Below are 22,741 nucleotides of genomic sequence, written 5' to 3' on the forward strand. Positions count from 1 at the left end.
TTTGAAGTAAAAGCAAAGTCAGTTGTTCTCAAAACATCTTGACACCAGTACATTCAGCAGATAGAAGTGACTAGTTTATCTTATACTTTCAGCAAAGGCACTGCTGGTTCTCATTCATCACTTGCTTCTTACATTCTGGCCATGATACTCTCAGATTTTATTAATAAGGGAATTGTTTTTCTAATAAGGCTATTCATGTGATGACATGCCCATGTGTCTTCAGACATATTTGGTGAACTATTACAATCTTAAAGGAATACATTGGGTATATTGAGCTTGATTAGAAAAAGTGCCACTGATTGCCCTACAGCTAAACTCTTTATTAATTTGTGCCATGCAATTTCTAGTTTGAAATTCATAGGCATTTAGAAAATTAATCCTTCACAGAGAGAGGATAATTCAGGTGGTGAACTTAGTAGAAGGAAGGCCTTTTGGGTATTTACTTTGGACACATTATCCCCAGCAGACCTAAATGAAGAGCACTCTCTGATCCATTTGCTGCAAAAATCCTTTCAACAACACAAGTTCAGATGTTGGCCTTCATCATCTATGGTGCATGAATAACTGTTGCATTTACAATAGCCCTTTGCAATTCAGACGTAAAATGCTTTACATAGTACTACTATGTAAATCAGTACTATTGATTTAAGTAGGTGTAAATAGAAAATGTAGGGGGCTAGACATAATACGGGAGAAGTCAATGGCACCCCACTCCAGTACTCTTGCCTGGAAAATCCCATGGATGGAGGAGCCTGGTAGGCTGTAGTCAATGGGGTCACTAAAAGTCGGACACGATTGAGTGACTTCCCTTTCACTTTTCACTTTCATGCACTGGAGAAGGAAATGGCAACCCACTCTAGTACTCTTTCCTGGAAAATCCCAGGGATGGGAGAGCCTGGTGGGCTTCCGTCTGTAGGGTTGCACAGAGTCGGACACGACTGAAGCTACTTAGCAGCAGCAGCAGACATAAAACAATTCATACTATTAACTTCACACACACACACACACACACAAACAAAAAGCCACCCTTCTTCCTCAATCATAGAAATCAGTGTTCACAGGAAGATCTTTCACTGAGAAGCCAACTATGATATCACTGCTGCTACTGCTGCTGCTAAGTCACTGCAGTCGTGTCTGACTCTGTGCGATCCCAAAGACGGCAGCCCACCAGGCTCCCCCGTCCCTGGGATTCTCTAGGCAAGAACACTGGAGTGGGTTGCCATTTCCTTCTCCAATGCATGAGAGTGAAAAGTGAAAGTGAAGTCGCTCAGTCGTATCCAACTCTTAGCGACTCCATGGACTGCAGCCTACCAGACTCCTCCATCCATGGGATTTTCCAGGCAAGAGTACTGGAGTGGGGTGCCATCGCCTTCTCCGTGTGATATCACAAGTATAAGATTATAAGTACATTTTCTGCCAGCCAGCTATGTGGAAACTTTAAGCTAAATTCTATTCCTGGTAATTTCAGTTCAGTCTTCAAAATTTTGTGGCATACGTATCAAAGTGCAGAATCAACACCGGAGCATAAATACATGAAATAAAAGCTGGTTTCCATAGAAAAGGCAGTGAGATGATTCAATTAAAATAACATTATTTAATAATTTCATATTTCTGTCACATAACTCACAGGACCAAAATAAATTCATATAGCATTATAAATAAGTATATATATAGATGGAAACATTGTTCAAAGGGTGATTATCTCGAAAAAAATCTTTTCGAAGTGATATGAACAAGTTAACACTTTGGAACTCAGCCTTAAAAAGTATAATAATAATACAATAACAGAGATGCATGTAGTCCATACATATTCATATGTACATGTGTGTATACACATACACACAGCAGGTATAACTTCCTGTAGGATGAAAGCATACATGTAAATGAAACTTGAATTTAACAAACACGTACATATCTTCCACTTTGGAAAGTATCTGTCCTTGGTTGTCTAGAAAAAAGTAAAATGTATGTGTCAGGTACATTTTTTAAAATAAAGTTTTACATATTACCATTGCTCATGCTGACAAAAGTTCTTAGGAAAATTAATGGATGATACTTTAAAACATTTCAAGTCTGTTGTTTCTCCTTTCTCTATCAGTATGTTCTAATATTGTGACTAAAGCTAATCGTGAAGACTGTTTGGGTTGATGATTATGGTACCCACAAAGTGGTTGGCAAATCAGAACTGTCTCCTGAGCTGGGAAAGTGACCAACTATGTCTCTTTCCTTTTTATTGTTGCTGTTTAAAGAAAAATAATTGGATCTCAACAATGACAATCCCTAATGAGAACTTACACTGGAGACTGTGTCCGTGCAGGTATAAACTAATACTTTGAGCAAAGTTCGGCAGTTGATTGATGTTAGCTGGGATGTATAACATTCAAAGGGTGTCTTTGCACATTTTGGCTATTTATCAGTAGTTTCTGGACTACATATAATCTCCTAGCCTTCAGCTGAGTTTATATCTGTTAATATCTGCATATAGGACAGAGGGCCCTGATTCCTTTCTGATAATAATGTTAAGAACTGCAAGTTCACCCTCTGCCACTCTTCATGCCTAACACTTGATTTTTGATATTTTCTTAATCTTAATTTAAATAACCTAATATGGCCTACTAATAATATGGTCTGTGATTTTCATACACAAGTATCTTTGGGAAGGGGTCAGTTTTAGAAATATAATGAGGAGGTACCCACTCCAGTATTCTTGCCTAGAGAATCCCATGGATAGAGGAGCCTGATGGGCTGCTGTCCATAGGGTTGCACAGAGTCGGACATGACTGAAGCTACTTAGCATGCATGTATGCATTGGAGAAGGAAATGGCAACCCACTCCAGTATTCTTGCCTGGAGAATCCCAGGGACGGAGGAACCTGGTGGGCTGCCATCTATGGGGTTGCACAGAGTCGGACACAACTGAAGCGAATTAGCAGCAGCAGCAGAAGAGATACACATGGGTTTTGAGGCCATCGCACATCTGTGGCCAATTCTGAACAGATTTTCACCACCTTTCAGCCACAGCCACGATTCTATGCTGGCCGGTTTGTAAACATCTTTAAAAAAACGAAGTGGGTGAGAGAGGTTAGGAATAGTGATATAGTAGCAACCAGATTGACAAACATACCACATTGTTATCTTTTATTCCTGATTTAAAAAAAAAATACAGGTTATTAATTTTCATAGCACATATACAGGAACAAAAGAAATGACTTAAATGTCTATTACCACCTATAATCTGGGACTACATTAAAAAGGTACTGGTCAACTTGGCTTCATTTGTCTTCCAGACTCTGCAGAGATGTGAGGCCAGGCCAATTGGGGTTAAAGCAGACAGGGAACTGATACAGCTGGGGATCATTAAGACTGATCGAGGGCCAGCCCAAAGGAAAAGTCAGCAGAAAACAGGGCTGAGAGCTCTTTACAAGCAGAACGGCAGGGTCGTGTATATTCAGGAAACAGCCTAACAACATCCAGAGAATCTTGTTGATTTAATTAGATTTCGTTTAAAATTCCAGAGTAGAAGCAGCTTGGTCAACTTTGATTCTAAATATGTCAGGGGAAAAGAATTGTTCATTTTCAAAAGTAATATTATTGAAGCATTTATGAAATAGTAAAAATCTTGGTCATGGTAAAACTATATATATATATGAATATATATATATATGAATATAGGGCATAGATGTTTCCTTGCTAACAACATGTTATCATCTTTATCTTGACCATTTAATACATAGATTGTGGGTTTTAGTGGGAACCTGTTCATTCATGTACTAGTTCAGTTCAGTCGCTCAGTCATGTCCAACTCTTTGTGACCCCATGAACCACAGCACACCAGGGCTCCCGGTCCATCACCAACTCCTGGAGTTCATTCAAAACCATGTCCATTGAGTCGGTGATGCCATCCAACCATCTCATCCTCTGTCGTTCCCTTCTCCTCCTGCCCTCAATCTTTCCCAGCATCATGATCTTTTCAAATGAGTCAGCACTTCGCATCAGGTGGCCAAAGTACTGGAGTTTCAGCTTCAGCATCAGTCCTTCCAATGAATATTCAGAACTGATCTCCTTTAGAATGGACCAGTTGGATCTCCTTGCAGTCCAAGGGGCTCTCAAAAGTCTTCTCCAACACCACAGTTCAAAAGCATCAGTTCTTCGGCGCTCAGCTTTCTTTATAGTCCAACTCTCACATCCATACGTGACTACTGGAAAAACCATAGCCTTGACTAGAGGGACCTTTGTTGACAAAGTAATGTCTCTGCTTTTGAATATGCTATCTAGGTTGGTCATAACTTTCCTTCCAAGGAGTAAGCGTCTTTTAATTTTATGGCTGAAATGATCATCTGCAGTGATTTTGGAGCCCAAAAAAATAAAGTCAGCCACTGTTTCCCCATCTATTTGCCATGAAGTGATGGGACCGGATGCCATGATCTTAGATTTCTGAATGTTTAGCTTTAAGCCAACTTTTTCATTCCTCTCTTTCACCTTCATCAAGAAGCTCTTTAGTTCTTCTTCACTTTCTGCCATAAGGGTGGTGTCATCTGCACATCTGAGGTTATTGATATTTCTCCCAGCAGTCTTGATTCCAGCTTGTGCTTCTTCCAGCCCAGCGTTTTTCATGATGTACTCTGCATATAAGTTAAATAAGCAGGGTGACAGTATACAGCCTTGACATACTCCTTTTCCTATTTGGAACCAGTCTGTTGTTCCATGTCCAGTTCTAACTGTTGCTTCCTGACCTGCATACAGGTTTCTCAAGAAGCAGGTCAGGTGGTCTGATATTCCATCTCTTTTAGAATTTTCCACAGTTGATTGTGATCCACACAGTCAAAGGCTTTGTACTTTTAGGTTATTAGTTTTTCTGTTTCTGGCTCAGATTTTCATTCTCTCACAGTATTTTCTGGATGACTTTCCAAATAAATTATTTGAACTCAAATCCTTGTCTCAGAGTCTATTTGGGGGAACTAAACTAACACATACAAATCCTAGTAATTACTTAAATTTGATCCTTGCCTCACAGACATGTTTTGAAGATCATGTTTGTTAATACATGCAAAATTAGTTTTTAATAGTAAAGTGATACAAGTGGAAGTTATTAAATTTCTTCCACCAAAACTATGAATTTTAAAGACCAAAATTTTTTATCTTTCTACCCTTTGTAATTTGCAGAATTAACAAAATAGAGGAGGAATTTAATAAATATCCATGAAAAAAATGCTAGAACTCTGAGCTTACTTGGTCACCAAAAATATTTTGAAAACTAATAAAGGATTTGGTATTCTCATGGGCACATATTTATGAGAGATGCTGCTGCTGTGTTCTACCTTCTGCTGTGCCTCTGTGAGAGTGAAGGCATCACACAGATCTAGGGAAGGGAGACAGTGAAATGGGAATATAGTACAGATATCAGTCTTCCCTCAGTATCCTTGGGAGATTAATTTCAGGATCCCTACAGAAAGGAAATTAGGATTCTCAAGTCCCCTATATAAAAATGCATGGTACGTACATATCACCTATGTACTTATCCCTATATACTTTAAATCATTTCTAGATTACTTATAATATCTAATACAATGTAAATGTAAATAGTTATACATATAATTTAAATGTTGTGTAAATAGTTGCCAGTGTGTGACAAATTCAACTTTTTCTTTTTGGAACTTTCCGAAATTTTTAAAAATTATTTTTGATTCAGTTAGTTGAATCCTTGGTTGGAGAACTCAGGGACATGAAGTCCTGACTGTATTAGCTAAAACTAGATCCATACCTATACTGTTCTATACACGGGAGCAGGAGGGCCTAGAGGCGCTACCCCATGTTGAAGATCAGGAAGGGCGGCAGTGAGGAGATACCCCTCATCCAAGGTAAGGAGCAGCGGCTGCACTTTGATGGAGCAGCCATGAAGAGATACCCCACATCCAAGGTAAGAGAAACCCAAGTAAGATGGTAGGTGTTGCAAGAGGGCATCAGAGGGCAGACACACTGAAACCATACTCATAGAAAACTAGTCAATCTAATCACACTAGGACCACAGCCTTGTCTAACTCAATGAAACTAAGCCATGCCCGTGGGGCAACCCAAGACGGGTGGGTCATGGTGGGGAGATCTGACAGAATGTGGTCCACTGGAGAAGGGAATGGCAAACCACTTCAGTATTCTTGCCTTGAAAACCCCATGAACAGTATGAAAAGGCAAAATGATAGGATACTGAAAGAGAAACTCCCCAGGTCAGTAGGTGCCCAATATGCTATTGGAGATCAGTGGAGAAATAACTCCAGAAAGAATGAAGGGATGGGGCCAAAGCAAAAACAATACCCAGCTTTGGATGTGACTGGTGATAGAAGCTAGGTCTGATGCTGTAAAGACCAATACTGCATAGGAACCTGGAATGTCAGGTCCATGAATCAAGGCAAATTGGAAGTGGTCAAACAGGAGATGGCAAGAGTGAATGTCGACATTCCAGGAATCAGTGAACTAAAATGGACCAGAATGGGTGAATTTAACTCAGATGACAATTATATCTACTACTGTGGGCAGGAATCCCTCAGAGGAAATGGAGTAGCCATCATGGTCAACAAAAGAGTCCTAAATGCAGTACTTGGATGCAATCTCAAAAATGACAGAATGATCTCTGTTCGTTTCCAAGGCAAACCATTCAATATCACAGTAATCCAAGTCTATGCCCCAACCAGTAATGCTGAAAAAGCTGAAGTTGAATGGTTCTATGAAGACCTACAAGACCTTTAAAACTAACACCCAAAAAAGATGTCCTTTTCATTATAGAGGACTGGAATGCAAAAGTAGGAAGTCAAGAAACACCTGGAGTAACAGGCAAATTTGGCCTTGGAATATGGAATGAAGCAGGACAAAGACTAATAGAGTTTTGCCAAGAAAATGCACTGGTCATAGCAAACACTCTCTTCCAACAACGCAAGAGAAGACTCTACACATGGACATCACCTGATGGTCAACACCAAAATCAGATTGATTATATTCTTTGCATCCAAAGATGGAGAAGCTCTATACAGTCAACAAAAACAAGACCAGGAGCCGACTGTGTCTCAGATCATGAACTCCTTATTGCTAAATTCAGACTGAAATTGAAGAAAGTAGGGAAAACCACTAGACCATTCAGGTATGACCTAAATCAAATCCCTTCTGATTATACAGTGGAAGTGAGAAACAGATTTAAGGGACTAAATGTCATAGAGTGCCTGATGAACTATGGAATGAGTTTTGTGACATTGTACAGGAGACAGGGATCAAGACCATCCATCTCCATGGAAAAGAAATGCAAAAAAGCAAAATGGCTTTCTGGGGAGGCCTTACAAATAGCTGTGAAAAGAAGAGAAGCGAAAAGCAAAGGAGAAAAGGAAAGATATAAGCATCTGAATGCAGAGTTCCAAAGAGTAGCAAGAAGAGATAAGAAAGCCTTCTTCAGTGATCAATGCAAAGAAACAGAGGAAAACAACAGAATGGGAAAGACTAGAGATCTCTTCAAGAAAATTAGAGATACCAAGGGAACATTTCATGCAAAGATGGGCTCGATAAAGGACAGAAATGGTATGGACCTAACAGAAGCAGAAGATATTAAGAAGAGGTGGCAAGAATACACAGAAGAACTGTACAAAAAAGATCTTCACGACCCAGATAATCACGATGGTGTGATCACTCACCTAGAACCAGACATCCTGGAATGTGAAGTCAAGTGGGCCTTAGGAAGCATCACTACAAACAAAGCTAATGGAGGTGATGGAATTCCAGTTGAGCTATTCAAATCCTGAAAGATGATGCTGTGAAAGTGCTGCACTCAATATGCCAGCAAATTTGGAAAACTCAGCAGTGGCCACAGGACTGGAAAAGGTCAGTTTCATTCCAATCCCAAAGAAAGGCAATACCAAAGAATGCTCAAACTACCGCACAATTGCACTCATCTCACATGCTAGTAAAGTAATGCTCAAAATTCTCCAAGCCAGGCTTAAGTAATGAAGCCTGTGAACCATGAACAGCAATGAAGTGAACCATGAACTTCCTGATGTTCAAGCTGGTTTTAGAAAAGGCAGAGGAACCAGAGATCAAATTGCCAACATCCACTGGATCATGGAAAAAGCAAGAGAGTTCCAGAAAAACATCTATTTCTGCTTTCTTGACTATGCCAAAGCCTTTGACTGTGTGGATCACAATAAACTGTGGACAATTCTGAAAGAGATGGGAATACCGGACCACCTGATCTGCCTTTTGAGAAATCTGTATGCAGGTCAGGAAGCAACAGTTAGAACTGGACATGGAACAACAAACTGGTTCCAAATAGGAAAAGGAGTACGTCAAGGTTGTATATTGTCACCCTGCTTATTTAACTTATATGCAGAATACATCATGAGAAACGCTGGACTGGAAGAAACACAAGCTGGAATCAAGATTTCTGGGAGAAATATCAATAACTTCAGATATGCAGGTGACACCAACCTTATGGCAGAAAGTGAAGAGGAACTAAAAACCCTCTTGATGAAAGTGAAAGTGGAGGGTGAAAAAGTTGGCTTAAAGCTCAACATTCAGAAAACGAAGATCATGGCATCCAGTCCTATCACTTCATGGTAAATAGATGGGGAAACAGTGGAAACAGTGTCAGACTTTTTTTTTGTGGGGCTCCAAAATCACTGCAGATGGTGATTGCAGCCATGAAATTAAAAGACGCTTACTCCTTGGAAGGAAAGTTATGACCAACCTAGATAGCATATTGAAAAGCAGAGACATTACTTTACCAACAAAGTCTGTCTAGTCAAGGCTATGATTTTTCCTGTTGTCATGTATGTATGTGAGAGTTGGACTGTGAAGAAAGCTGAACGCCGAAGAATTGATGCTTTTGAACTGTGGCGTTGGAGAAGGCTCTTGAGAGTCCCTTGGATTTCCCTAAAGATTTCCATTCTTTAGGAAATCAGCCCTGGGATTTCTTTGGAGGGAATGATGTTGAAGCTGAAACTCCAGTACTTTGGCCACCTCATGAGAAGAGTTGACTCATTGGAAAAGACTCTGTTGCTGGGAGGGATGGGTGGCAGGAGGAGAAGGGGACGACAGAGGATGAGATGGCTGGATGGCATCACTGACTCGATGGATGCGAGTCTGAGTGAACTCCGGGAGTTTGTGATGGACAGGGAGGCCTGGCGTGTTGCGATTCATGGGGTCGCAAAGAGTCGGACACGACTGAGCGACTGAACTGAATTGACTGAGATACATACCTATACTGTTCCTTGCCTACAAAAGCATAGGAAGACAAAAAATTCTGAGTCCTGCATTCCAGTTATTTTCTAAGGGTTGGTTAAAACTAAGAAAGATGATAAAGGAGGAGATGGACTCAGTTCATTCCCAGTATTTTTGTCAATTTTCCATGGAGCCCTGGAAGTTCTATTGCTTCTAGAATTTGCCAATTTAGGCATGGCTTATACAAGTGGTTCTCAAAGTGTGGTCCTCAACCACACACATTAACATTATCTGAGAGCTTCTTAGAAGTGAAAATTCTTGTTCTTATTTTGATATGTGTATATATTACAGAATAATGACCACTGTAACTCCAGTTAACATCCATTACCGTACATATAGTGACAAATTTTTTTCTTGTGATGAGAATTTTCAAGATCCATTCCTAATTTATTTTGACATATGCAGTACAGTATTATTAACTATAGTTGTCAACCTGTACATTATATTCCCATTATTTATATATTTTACAACTGAAAATTTGCACCTTTTGACTCCCTTCAACCCATTTCATCCACCTGCCACCTCTTGCTTCATACAATCACTGATCTGTTCTTTATATCCATGAGCTGTTTTTTCTTTTGTTTCTTTTGTTTTTAGATTCCACATATAAGTGAAATCATATGATATTTATCTCTCTCTGATTTATTTCACTTAGCATAATACCTTCAAGGTTCATCCATATTATTTTAATAGGCAAGGTTTCATTTTTGTTTTTGGGGATATATAGATAAATATCTCAGATATTCTTTATCCATACACCACCAATGCACATTTAGTTTGTTTGAATGTCTTAGTCATAAGACAAACAATTTAGTCTCTTAAAATTTTATTAGACCAAAATTTGCCTGTTTCTCTTTTAGAGCATCTGAAACTGATGATCTGAGTTACATTATTTGAGCTTTCACATGCCAGAGCAATAGGAAGGAGCATTCAGGATTTCTAGGAATAAGACATTGGAAAGCAGGTCCTATAAAACTCGATGAGGGTAAGGGAGAGCAGAACCCTGTGTGCATTTCCCAAGGAAGACAAAGCTAAGTTAGTCTTAAGAATGGATGTTTCTCTCCCAAATGGCTGACCTCTGCAAAGATCAGGAAATGATGCTTTTCTAGGCTGTCTAGACAGAGAGAGAAAAAGGTCTTGTACAGCTTATTTCACCAAATCCATCTCAATGATACTCAAATGTATCATTTTCTTGGGAAGCAATACCACTTATTCTTGATCTTGTTTATGTTGCTTGATAAAAGGACTGGTGTGATCTCTTTGTTTCGTGACCTCCAACATTCTTAATAAATATTGGCTCTTAAATAAGTAGTACTTTCTATTTTATTTGTAAAATTCATGGAAATAGGATATAATGGCAGTTTATTTATATTTAGTTTTATATTTTAATGACTATTAATATGTTCAAACTCAGTATTTCCATGACCAATTTGATACTTGTACCTTGGTATTCATCTTGGGACTGTCTCAGTGTTTGGGATCCTCACATTAAGCTAAATGTCAAAAATCAAAGACAATATGAAGGAAAAAAGAGGAAATAACCAGAAGATTTGAAAGTGAGGAAGGTTAAGGGAATTCAGATTAAATGATTTAGAAAAGAGAAGGCTGAGAGACATCCTATCACTCTATCTCAAGTTTATGGACAGTAGTCATTGGTCGTTCATCCTTTCAATGACAAGAATAAAAAGATGAGCTTAAATTGCAGTAGGTTGGATATAGATTAACTGGAATGACCTTGGAATTAGGGTTAACTGGAATCTCTCATTATCGATGAAACTGGATTTTTTTCAGTGGCAAATTGAGCCGTGACTTGAAGAGAAGGAAGCCTAAGCATTTTCATTTCTAGTCAAAGTTTGGGAATGTATTGTGGATTCCCGCTATAAAAATTCAATAAATTGCAAGGTATTTTGGGAGGTGACCAGTTCTACTTCATTAATGACTTCACCCCGGTTATTCATGGATGTTAAAAGGATATTTACAATCTATATCTTAGGAAATCTTTGAGTTAGTGACCTACCATTTAGCTGAAGCTTTATATTTTTTTCTGAATTTAACCATTATACTTTCCATCGTTTCCAAATGTTGGCTATGCTCCTTTTGGAAAATATTCCATTATAAAACAAACTACTGAGTTTTGTAAGAAATTGTTAAAACTGAAAAAAAAAAAAAATACTGATGAGGTTCCAAATGCTCCTTTATCAAAAGAAATGTTCTTTTCATGATATAAAGATTGGGATTCATTTCTGAGAGAAGTGACATTCAAATACATATAACTTTTAAGCTCAATAAAAAAGTTGAAATGTATTTAAATTTCAATTTTTTTTTATAATAAAGGAGTTGAGTTTACTCACTAATGAATTTGTTTCAGTAAGAGAAAAGTTTGGTATTTATTGTATTTTTAAGTGAAAAAAATTAATATTTGATTTTTTTTAGCAGTTTCAGGGGAATTAAAATTTTATGTGTGCCTGTATAGGTGGGAGAGTAGCTAGATATATGCTTATGTGTGTGTACATATGAATACACAGATGCGCACTCATATTTTGATTTCTAAATTATTACAACAGAATCTCTCAAGAAGAATCACTCCAGAACATGATTGATATAGATGAAATCTTTAGACTTGGTAAATGATGAAACATCAAAGAAATTTTGGCTCAAGTTTACATTATTAAATCTTTGATTTTTAAATTGAGAACAGTCAGTGTTATATAACTAACCTCAAAAGTATAGACTCTAAACCTACAATGTGCTTCATCCTTAAAAGTAATTGTATTTCAAGCTTATAGACATATAAACATGTATTCTGTAGTTGTAAGAGTTAACATAGAAGTATTGCATGTCAGTTTAGATAGTAATGATTTGAATATGCTTATAATTATCATTGCATTATTTTATTAATCTTTGCACATCTGTTAAATAACATTTACAACACAACTATATAAATCCATTAAATAGATAAATGTTTTGATTATCTTTTATTGTTTATTTTTCATCTTCAGGGATTCATTAAATTGACTATACCTTTCAAAACATAATCTACAGCTTAATTAAGCCTTACAGTTATAAATTTTGAGCCAGCATATTAAGAGAGAAGTTATTGCTTTGGGGCTACAATATTACTAATGAATGTTTTGCTCTGAAACACTGCTCCTGGTATAAAATTCTAAGTCTATCCAAAAGAAGCTGTCCTTGATTTCACTATTCAGAAATTCATAAGTCAACTTTTTATGTTTTATAAGCTTCTTAGGAACAAAATCCAAACCCACTGATGGCTGAGCAAATTTCACAGCTTGTAGAAAAGACACATATCATTGTAATGTGTGAAATTTTAATCAAAAATGTTATGAAGGAGAAAGGTAAACTGACTGCTATAATTAATGTGTTCTGACACAGAGATTTAGCTGGCACATTTGTGGACTGTGCTGTGCTATGTTAACTGTTCCATTGCTAAAGGACTGTCAGCTTGAGGTGTTCCTGTGCTATGGTTTTAGCACTTGACACATTTTCCTAGAGCATCAGCTTTGTCATGAATTGAAATGTTAAGTCATTTCTTCCTTGGCTTTTCTATTAATATTTAGTTAGGTGTCATGTGTGTCTGGTGATAGGGTATGTTATCTTCCTTTAAAAAGCGGCTTCATTTAAAATTAAACTATATAAGCATTGCTGTTAAAATTAATCACCTTGCGTTTTGTTTCTCTTCTATTTAAACATTATCCAATGCCTTAAAGGTGAGAGGATTGAGTAAAACTAATTGAGGTAATGAAGAAATTAGGAACTGTACCCACATGGAACATATCAAAATAAAATATTTTTATTTTATATATTATACAACATTTATTTCATAATTAATTCTTGCTTGACCTCACAAAGTGAACAAAATATTCTCTATATAAGAAATAAACTCTGATTCTAAAAGGACACTTGCTATGTATTTATATTTTGGAAGTAGGATCAAATTCATGAACTATTTGTGAAATATTGCTAAAATATTCTTTCATGCCAGACCCTGGGTAAATAGTAAGTTTCATGCCAGACATTGGGTTAGATGGTGGCTCTATATTTCAGAGAGATTCTTCTGAAAATTATAGATTGGGTTCTTGGCTCTGCTGTGTCAATCTCCTTGCAGAGATCTACGGCAGGCTCTCTCAGAGCACTGCCAGTGTGGTTGTGCAGTAGACAAAAGACATACCTGAAAGGAGAAGACAGAATGCCACTTAAATTAAATAGGAAATGAATTGGCCAGCAAGTTGGCATGTCTGCTGAGACAAATCATGGACAACATGTCTCTCAACAACAAAACTTATTTGTTTTCTCTTGCCAACAGATTCATCACTGCCCAGGCAAAACAGGCAAAATACATTAGTGTCATGGTAAACTGATAAAGAGAAGTGCCTCAATCTAGCATCCTCAATGGCGAAAGTCTTAGGGCAGTATTGATCTGTGTTATATAAATCTTGTTTTCTGTCTGCAGAAGTGAATCAGGAATGACCCGTAAGGTTAACAAACATTGTAATGTCTTTCAACTGGGGCGGATGCCTGTGAGTTCCACACATTGTGTTTGGTCAAGTTCCATCTTGTCATTTTTACCTCCAAGAAGCTTAACTAATTGCTGGCAATCATAAGAATGTTTGACGGAAGGAGAGAATTCCTACAATTTTTAACCCCTCTCCCATCCCCTCTTTTTTTTTTTTTTTCCTGAAGTCTTAACAAGCAGTCAAAGCCAAGTAGCGGAAAACAATCAACACTGAATTAGTCAGCAGGAGTCTTCACTTAGTTGAAAGTTTATGTAATTGGCATGTCATGTTCCTGCATTGCCAAGAACAGACCTGATTAAGCTGATGCACTTCAGTAAAGTATGACAAAGGGAGCTTCTCATCCTTTTGAGTTACATGTCAGGGTATGTGCTTAACATGATTTTCTTCTGTTGAGAAGGGACCCAAGGCTAACTGTATACGCTGTGAACTGATGAAATAAAAATTCTCACCAAACTAAGACTTGACAAGTAAATGTTTGGGGGACAAAACAAGAGCAGATATCAGTAGTGAAAGATAATTATCAAAGAAAATTTATTAGCAAAAGTTCAATTACCCATAATAACCTGCTTTATTTTACAGACAGTGGACTCTTAAAAGAATGACAAATTCAATTATGCTATAGTGGGGGCTCACCTGACCACAGATGCTTTCTCCACATGAAGTGTTTTATGCTTTTACTTATTAAAAAATTGTCTCTGTAGCCTTAACAAATTTTTACCATAGAATTTCTCTTTAGAGATTAATCAGACATTTGAATTTTGTCTGCTAACTTTTTACAATGCTTTATTAGGCTGTGAATGATGGATTTTGCCCTTATTTGGAAAGTCAGCCTTTATGGTGAAAAAAACAAATGCCTAGCATTAGAAGAGACTCTATAAAGCTTATGATATTTCATTTTTATTTGCTCACACTAGTGTTCCTCTTGTCATAACCTTAAATCAAATGATAGATTTGAACTTAGCTTAGATTATTAAAGCTAAAAGAGAGCAGTTGCTGAGGGAGCAGTCCACGCATCTCTTACGTCATAGTTGACAGCATAAGGACAACATTCAGGGAACTAATGGAGTTTCTTTTTCTTCTCCCTTTTTGTCATAGAAAGGTCAAACTAGTTTTCAACATTTTTATGTATGTCATTCTCAATATAGCAACAGAATCTCTTATGGAAAACAATGTAAGTAAATGTCTCCACGATGCTACTAGTCACCTGATCAAAAGCCAATGTTGAAAAACACTTCTAATGACTGTCTCTTATGCATCAGTGCACCTACTAATGAGCTGCCAGAATGGGCTTTGTAAAGCTTTACTAAGATAGAGCAGGAATGTGAGAAGCCTGAGATATAACTTCCCTGCTGTGATCCCTGCCTTTCTACTAACAGGGAGCCTAGACTTGGAGCTGCTAATGAGCGTGCTGGAAAGAGTGTCCAAACCAATGCAGGCTGGAGACAATTCACCTGTCTGCTTTCAGATCTGGGGTATGATGCATGACAGTAAGACACTTGGTAGTAGCTTTTCTTTAAATAATTTAGATATTTATTGATTTTTCCCTCTCTATCCCCATATTTTAGTCTCTTCATTTTACTTTCGGTGATTTCTAGCACCAGAGTAAAAGGATTATTCTCTCCATTGCCTTACTTCCCCACCCACACAGATAAGAAATTAATGTCATTATGTCATATAATAGTAAAATGGAATACTAAATTAGTTCTTTGCAGGGAAAAGAAGTATATGCTTTTCAGAGATCATATTTATAAAATGAGTCAGTTGACATTAATACTTTTTAAAAGCCAAAAATGGCTTATTTGAATTAAAGGAGTTCAAAATATATTTTGACACTTAAAACAGTGCAGAGCTTAAGTTAAAGACCTTTCTCCCTCTAGCGAAACCTGGTTCAGCATCTTTATCCATGGCTAAATCCCGGCAAGATCTTTATAAAGAATGCTTACTTAACTTGGTTGGTAGAAATTCCTGGTCTATGAAATGAAATAGTTAACTTCAGGCTACCTTTCAAGTTCAATGCTAAGCTGTTCACATTACACATTTTGTTGCTATGCTTCCTTTGAGTTTTCCTAGAGGCTGTTTTATTAGTTAATTTTTTTAGTCAAACAAAATTACAGAATACAAACTGTGTAATTTCACCAATTTGCAATGCCACAGTTATCCCAGAAAGAGAATCAACATCCCCATCCATTAATTACAATCCTGACTATCTTTTAGAGTCCCAGGAGGCAGCCTGTGCGGTTCACATGGGCCCGTGCTATCTGTCCCTTCCAGTTGCCAATGTTCCTATTTTCCACAGCTCACCCTTGCTTTTTCTCAGGTTGATGCAACATGCCATGGGAAATCGCAGGCTCCGTGGCAACTGGGGAGATAAGAATGCTGTGTGCCTCGGCAGCCCCTTTTATCCAAGGATCTCCAAAGAGCTTTATAAAAATCTATTTTTTAATCCTCCAGATACGCCCATGAAATAGGTATTAGCCCGACTACACAGCTAGCAGAGTGGAAATCAGGGAGCATCTACCTGCATCTCAGCCTTGAACCCTTCTCACTATTGGATCTAGTATAAGGAGAGAGCTTGAATTCTGAACCCAATTCTGACAATGTGTGGAGAGGACTGGAATATATATCTTTCCTGCTAGGAAATTTATGAGACCCCAAAGAAATTGAGCTGCACATAAGTACATTTTTAAAGTGTATGAAACTGAAATACAAATTATATCATAAATATTTGAGGTAACAACTGTATGACAGTTGGCCTGATTTGGAACTTTGTTACCAAGGAATCCTTCCTTTCTCAAACTTAATACTCTAACGTACCCTATTTTAATTCTTTATTTTGTAAACAACTTGCCAAAAGGGTAGGGGGAAGAGAGGTTACCCAGTAAAGATTTTGGAGCAAATTTCAGTTCTGCACAGCTTATAAAAATTAGCTTCTTGCTCTCAGGAGACATAATCTAAGGGGAAAGGGAAGAAATTGTTAAGCTCATAGACATAAATGATATGCATATCACGAATATTACCTGCTACTGATAGAAAGTTACATTTTGAGAATTTCACTATTTGTTTTTATAAAATACTGAGAAAAATATCTCTTTTTCTGATGTTTCCTGTGGAATTCTTTCATTGCATATCCACCCCTATTAGAAAAATAAATTCTTCATTAATGTAGTATTTTCTAATTAAGTGATCTTGAAATATCATGGAATGTTCTGTTAAAGCCTGCCAAGCTGCCCTAAGGAGCAAGTAGGGTAGCTTGACTTTCATCATCCTTCAAAATTTTACATACACAAAATTTTATTTTAGCATAAAGTTTTATCTTTTAATCTCAGCTATCTTTCAAAATATATATAAAATTACAATATATAATTTTATTTTTTTTCTTTTTATTTTTTTAAAATTTTATTTTATTTTTAAACTTTACAATATTGTATTAATTTTGCCATATATCAAAATGAATCCGCCACAGGTATACCTGTGTTCCCCATCCTGAACCCCCTCCCTCCTCCCTCCCCATATCCTCCCTCTGGGTCATCCCAATGCACCAGCCCCAAGCATCCAGTATCGTGCATCAAACCTGGACTGGCAACTCGTTTCATACATGATATTATACATGTTTCAATGCTATTCTCCCAAATCTCCCCACCCTCTCCCTCTCCCACAGAGTCCATAAGACTGATCTATACATCAGTGTCTCTTTTGCTGTCTCGTACACAGGGTTATTGTTACCATCTTTCTAAATTCCATATATATGCGTTAGTATACTGTATTGGTGTTTTTCATTCTGGCTTACTTCACTCTGTATAATAGGTTCCAGTTTCATCCATCTCATTAGAACTGATTCAAATGTATTCTTTTTAATGGCTGAGTAATACGCCATTGTGTATATGTACCACAGCTTTCTTATCCATTCATCTGCTGATGGGCATCTAGGTTGCTTCCATGTCCCGGCTATTATAAACAGTGCTGCGATGAACAAAAACTGGAAATAGAACTGCCTTATGATCCAGCAATCCCACTGCTGGGCATACACACTGAGGAAACCAGAAGGGAAAGAGACACGTGTACAATATATAATTTTCTTTGTTTTCTGATCTAAATATTCTTTACCACTCAGTGACCAAATATTCAGAAACTAGATAAATATCTAAAAAATAATTTTTCAAACCAAAACTATAATAAAACCTGCTTTCCTTACTCTTTATTTTCTTTAGCATCTGTGTTGGTAGAGAAATACATATAAAGCACAATATTATCTTAGCCTACCAATAGATCAGCAATATACTTCTCTAAGCAAGTGAGTTTACTGATAGTAAGTTAGACCCTTGGGAAGAGATGTTCATGTTTTGAGCCACTGGAATCCTGTTATAGGACTCTGAGTGGTGACTTATGCTCAGTTTCAATTTTTGTATAAATCATATTTCTGCTACTATATTCAATATATATTCTAAAATACACATAAAGAAAATATTAAGAAGGATGACAAAAAAGAAAATATACATTTCATTTATTAGTTGGGTAAAATATGCTTTGTTTCTAGTAATGATATTAATTATATAATACTTTAGTAAATGATATATAATTGGATAAAATTCCTTATTTTTATTTTTGGAATTCATAGTTAAATTCTTGGTGGTATAGCAGTTTCTAAAGACTGGCTCTAGGTTCAGTTTATTTTGATGCTCAGTTTTAGTTGTTAACAGAGCTGGAAACAATACCTTACAGAGTTATTATGAACAAAATGAATTTATGAAATCATTACAGTGATTTTTAAATTCCACTCCCTCCCCAAAATAAGCAAAAACTTTCATTAGAATGTTGATAGTAAATTTCCATCTGTCTGATGACAATTACTTTTGCATTTAATTGGATTGAGTGTCATTTTAATGTTTTAATGAATAGCTTCAACATTGATAGAATTCTTCATTTGGGAGATTACAAAGCATGTTAGAAAATTCTTTCCAAGATTTTTTTTCTTTTTAAGTAGACAAGTCACCTTGGCCAAAAAAATCTAGAATGACAAATCATTTCTAAATATCTGTTTTTATAATTTTTTCATTATATTCATGTTTGTTTCAAAATAAAGTTTCTCAACCATTGATATAAAATAATTTTATTTAAAGAGATATAATGTTTATATATATTATTTCTTATATATTATTACATCTTATATATTTTTATATATTATAAAACATAATATATAATATGTTTTTTTTTAAACAAAGCAGCTAGTTGTCATACTGCTCGAGTCATTTGTCATCATTAAAGACTTGCCTTTTTAAAAGTAAAAATACATCTCTTCTAAGAACTTTCTTGTAAGATAACTAGTGAAGATTTTCATGGTATTCTTTATTCATTCAAGATTGATTTAAAGATTCTACTTTTTAAATGGGTTGCTTTTTATGAAATAAACCCTACTCTTTTTTTTTTGCAGTAAAAAAATGCAATTTGTTGCAATATGTTGAAGGCAGATAACTGTGTAAGGCCATCTCTTTCAACCACATCAAAGAATCTCATTCATTCCTCAGGTTGGAATACATAGCAATGAGCCTCTTTCCTTTGGACCACTGCTGATATCTAGCAAAACACAAATTTTTTCTGTTCTCTAGATTATAAAACTCTGTTACTGGGGCTTGCTTCCCTGGTGGCTCAGTGATAAAGAATCTGCCTGACAATGGCAGGAGATACAGGTTCGATTCCAAGTCTGAGAAGATCCCACTTGCCATGGAGCAACTAAACTCATGCACCGCAACTTCTGAGTCTGTGCTCTAGAGACCAGGAGCTGCAACTACGGAGCCCCCCTGCCACAGCTACTGAAGTCTGTGCACCCTACACCCCATGCTCTGCAACAAGAAGCCCTCACATGGCAATTAGAGAACAGAAAAAAATTTCTACTACAATTGATTTTTTCTTTATATCCTGATTGCATGATGTGTGTACTTTGGAGACCATCATACCAGACAGTCACAGGATGGGGTGAAGATGATTAGAAAGCCTAGGAATCTGAATCGAATATTATTTGGGGCTAAAGCACTATCCAAAAGGTCAGTTTTCATTCCAGTCCTAAAGAAAGGCATGTCAAAGATGTTCAAACTACTGCACAGTTGCATTCATCTCGCCTGCTAGCAAAGCAATACTCAAAATTCACCAAGCGAGGCTCCAACAGTACATGAATGGAGAACTTCCAGATTTTCAAGCTATATTTAGAAAAAGCAGAGGAACCAGAGATCAAATTGCCAACAATCATTGGAACATAGAAAAAGCAAGAGAATTCCAGAAAAACATGTATTTCTGCTTTATTGACTACGCCAAAGCCTTTTACTGAGTGGATCACAACAACCTGTGGAAATTCTTCAAGAGATGGGAATACCAGACTACCTTACCTGCCTCCTGAGAAATCTGTATGCAGGTCAAGAAGCAAGAGTTCAAATGGGACACTGAACAACCCACTGGTTCTAAATTGGGAAAAGAGTATGTCAAGACTGTATATTGTCACCCTGTTTATTTAACTTACATGCAGAGTACATCATGCAAAATGCTGGACTGGATGAAGCACAAGCTGGAATCAAGATTGCCAGGAGAAATATCAATAACCTCAGATGTACAGATGACCCCACCCTTATGGCTGAAAGTGAAGAGGAACTAAAGAGTCTCTTGATGAGAGTGAAAGAGGAATGAAAAAAGCTGGCTTATAACTCATCATGCAAAAAATGAAGATCTGGTCCCATCACTTCATGGCAAATAGATGGGGAAACAATGGAAACAGTGACAGACTTTAATTTCTTGGGCTCCAAAATCACTGCAGATGGTGACTGCAGCCAAGAAATTAAAAGACACTTTCTTCTTGGATGAAAAGCTATGACCAGCCTAGACAGCATATTAAAAAGCAGAGACGTTACTTTGCCAACAAAGGTCTGTCTAGTCAAAGCTATGGTTTTCCAGTAGTCATGTATGGATGTATGGATAAAGAAAGTTGAGCGCCAAAGAATTGATGCTTTTGAACTGTGGTGTTGGAGAAGACTTTTGAGAATCCCTTGGACAGAAAGGAGATCAAACCAGTCAATCCTAAAGGAAATCAGTCCTGAATATTCATTGGAAGGACCTTTGCAGAAGCTGAAGCTCCAATACTTTGGCCACCTGATGCAAAGAACTGACTCATTGGAAAAGACCCTGATGCTGGGAAAGATTGAAGCTGGGAAGAAAAGGGGACAACAGAGGATGAGATGGTTGGATGGCATCACCGACTCTGTGGACTTGAATTTGAGCAAGCTCGAGGAGTTAGTCATGCATGGACAGGGAAGCCTGGCGTGCTGCAGTCGATAGGGTCACAAAGAGTCTGACATGACTGAGCAACTGAACCAGACTGAGTGCACTATCCAAACATAAAAAGAATATAGGTTATTGGAACATTTTAGAGACATTAGGAGAATACAGAAGTCAACAAATTTCTCACATACTGAGAATATATCGGGTTAGAAAATTGAGTGACTTAAGCTGTCACTTTCAGTATTAACTCAGAAATATAACACCAAAAAAGTAAACCAAAGAGAAACACTCAAGATCTATAGAAATAGATGTGTAGCATGTTCTGAAGGACATAGAGAAAAGACTTTAAAGTGTAAAGAGCTCTTGGTTCTTAGAATGAAATGCAGATACGTGGTGGTATGGAAATAGTGGTTACCTCTAGCAGCAGGAACACAGTCACAGGTGGGACAGTTACTTTATAATATATATCTTTCTGGTTGTTTAAACTTTTTATCCATGGGCAATTACTATTTTCAAATAAGTATTACAATAACTTGTACTTGTGATATGCTTATTATATATGGCAGGCAGTGTTGTGAGTACTTTACAAGGATCAATTCATTTAAACCTCACTACAACCTCTTGAGTTGAATATCATCATTCTTATTTTACAAAGATTAGGAAACTGAGGCACAAGTAGGTTTTAGTCATAGGTCGCACAGTGGGCGGCACAGCCTTTTCAAGTTGTCTGGTAAATTAAGTCCTAACATTTACTTCCTCTCCAGAATAAAAAATTATTTGTTCCCAAATGTGAGGTGATTTTAATAATTCAAAATAATCAAAGAAATGTATACTTATGAACATATAGTTTAGTTGTGCTAAGTACTGAAGAAACTCTATTTATACTGCAGTATATCCCATGTAATCACAAACCCTTCCACAGACCAACAAGCAAAAAACCAAAGATCATGAGAATCCATGTAGTCTCAGTCAGCATGCAGAAGATGTCTTCTATTTAATAAGAAAAAATGAGAACATTGTTACAAACTTTGTCTTTAAAATGGTTTACTATTTTCTAACATAGAACCCTTCTAACATATACTTGCTCCTATCTTGAGGGCTTTTCTCTGAGTCAAAGCTCACCCCTCCCCCCAACACCCTCATAACTAATTTTGCTCATCTTTGAAGTATCTTCCAAAAATCTTACCAGATTAACACATTTTATAGTTATTTTTCTCTAATGTAAATTTCTTATTGGCCACTTGCATGGCCATTCTTGCTCAGATGTTTCTCTTACAAATATTTTCATTTATATTATTTCTCTTTTTAAAATTTTGATCAAATTATTGATAAATGGCTTAATTTTCTATTAAGTTTTCTGTATTGCCTTTAAGTATGGAACTCAGTAAATAATAAATATTTATAATTTCTGCTAGACGGTGAGATTAAGGAAACGAATCAGATATTATACTTGCTGTCTGAGTATTTAAAATTTTGTAGAGAAGATGTTTGAAAGTTAAACATTATATTGCAAGTTAAACATAACAGTAAGTGACTGAGAAAAAACTAAATATCAGTATACACAGTCAGTTCAAAACTATCTTCCTTAGATTGTTTTCTGGACTCCTGATAATACAACTTACATATATATTTCTAGCATTTTCCATAAGATTTAAAAATTCCTCCAAAACAGCATGATATGTAATGTTTAAGTTT

This window comes from Bos javanicus, chromosome 2 (genome assembly GCF_032452875.1).
Source record: "Bos javanicus breed banteng chromosome 2, ARS-OSU_banteng_1.0, whole genome shotgun sequence".
NCBI classification, from domain to species: Eukaryota; Metazoa; Chordata; class Mammalia; order Artiodactyla; family Bovidae; genus Bos; species Bos javanicus.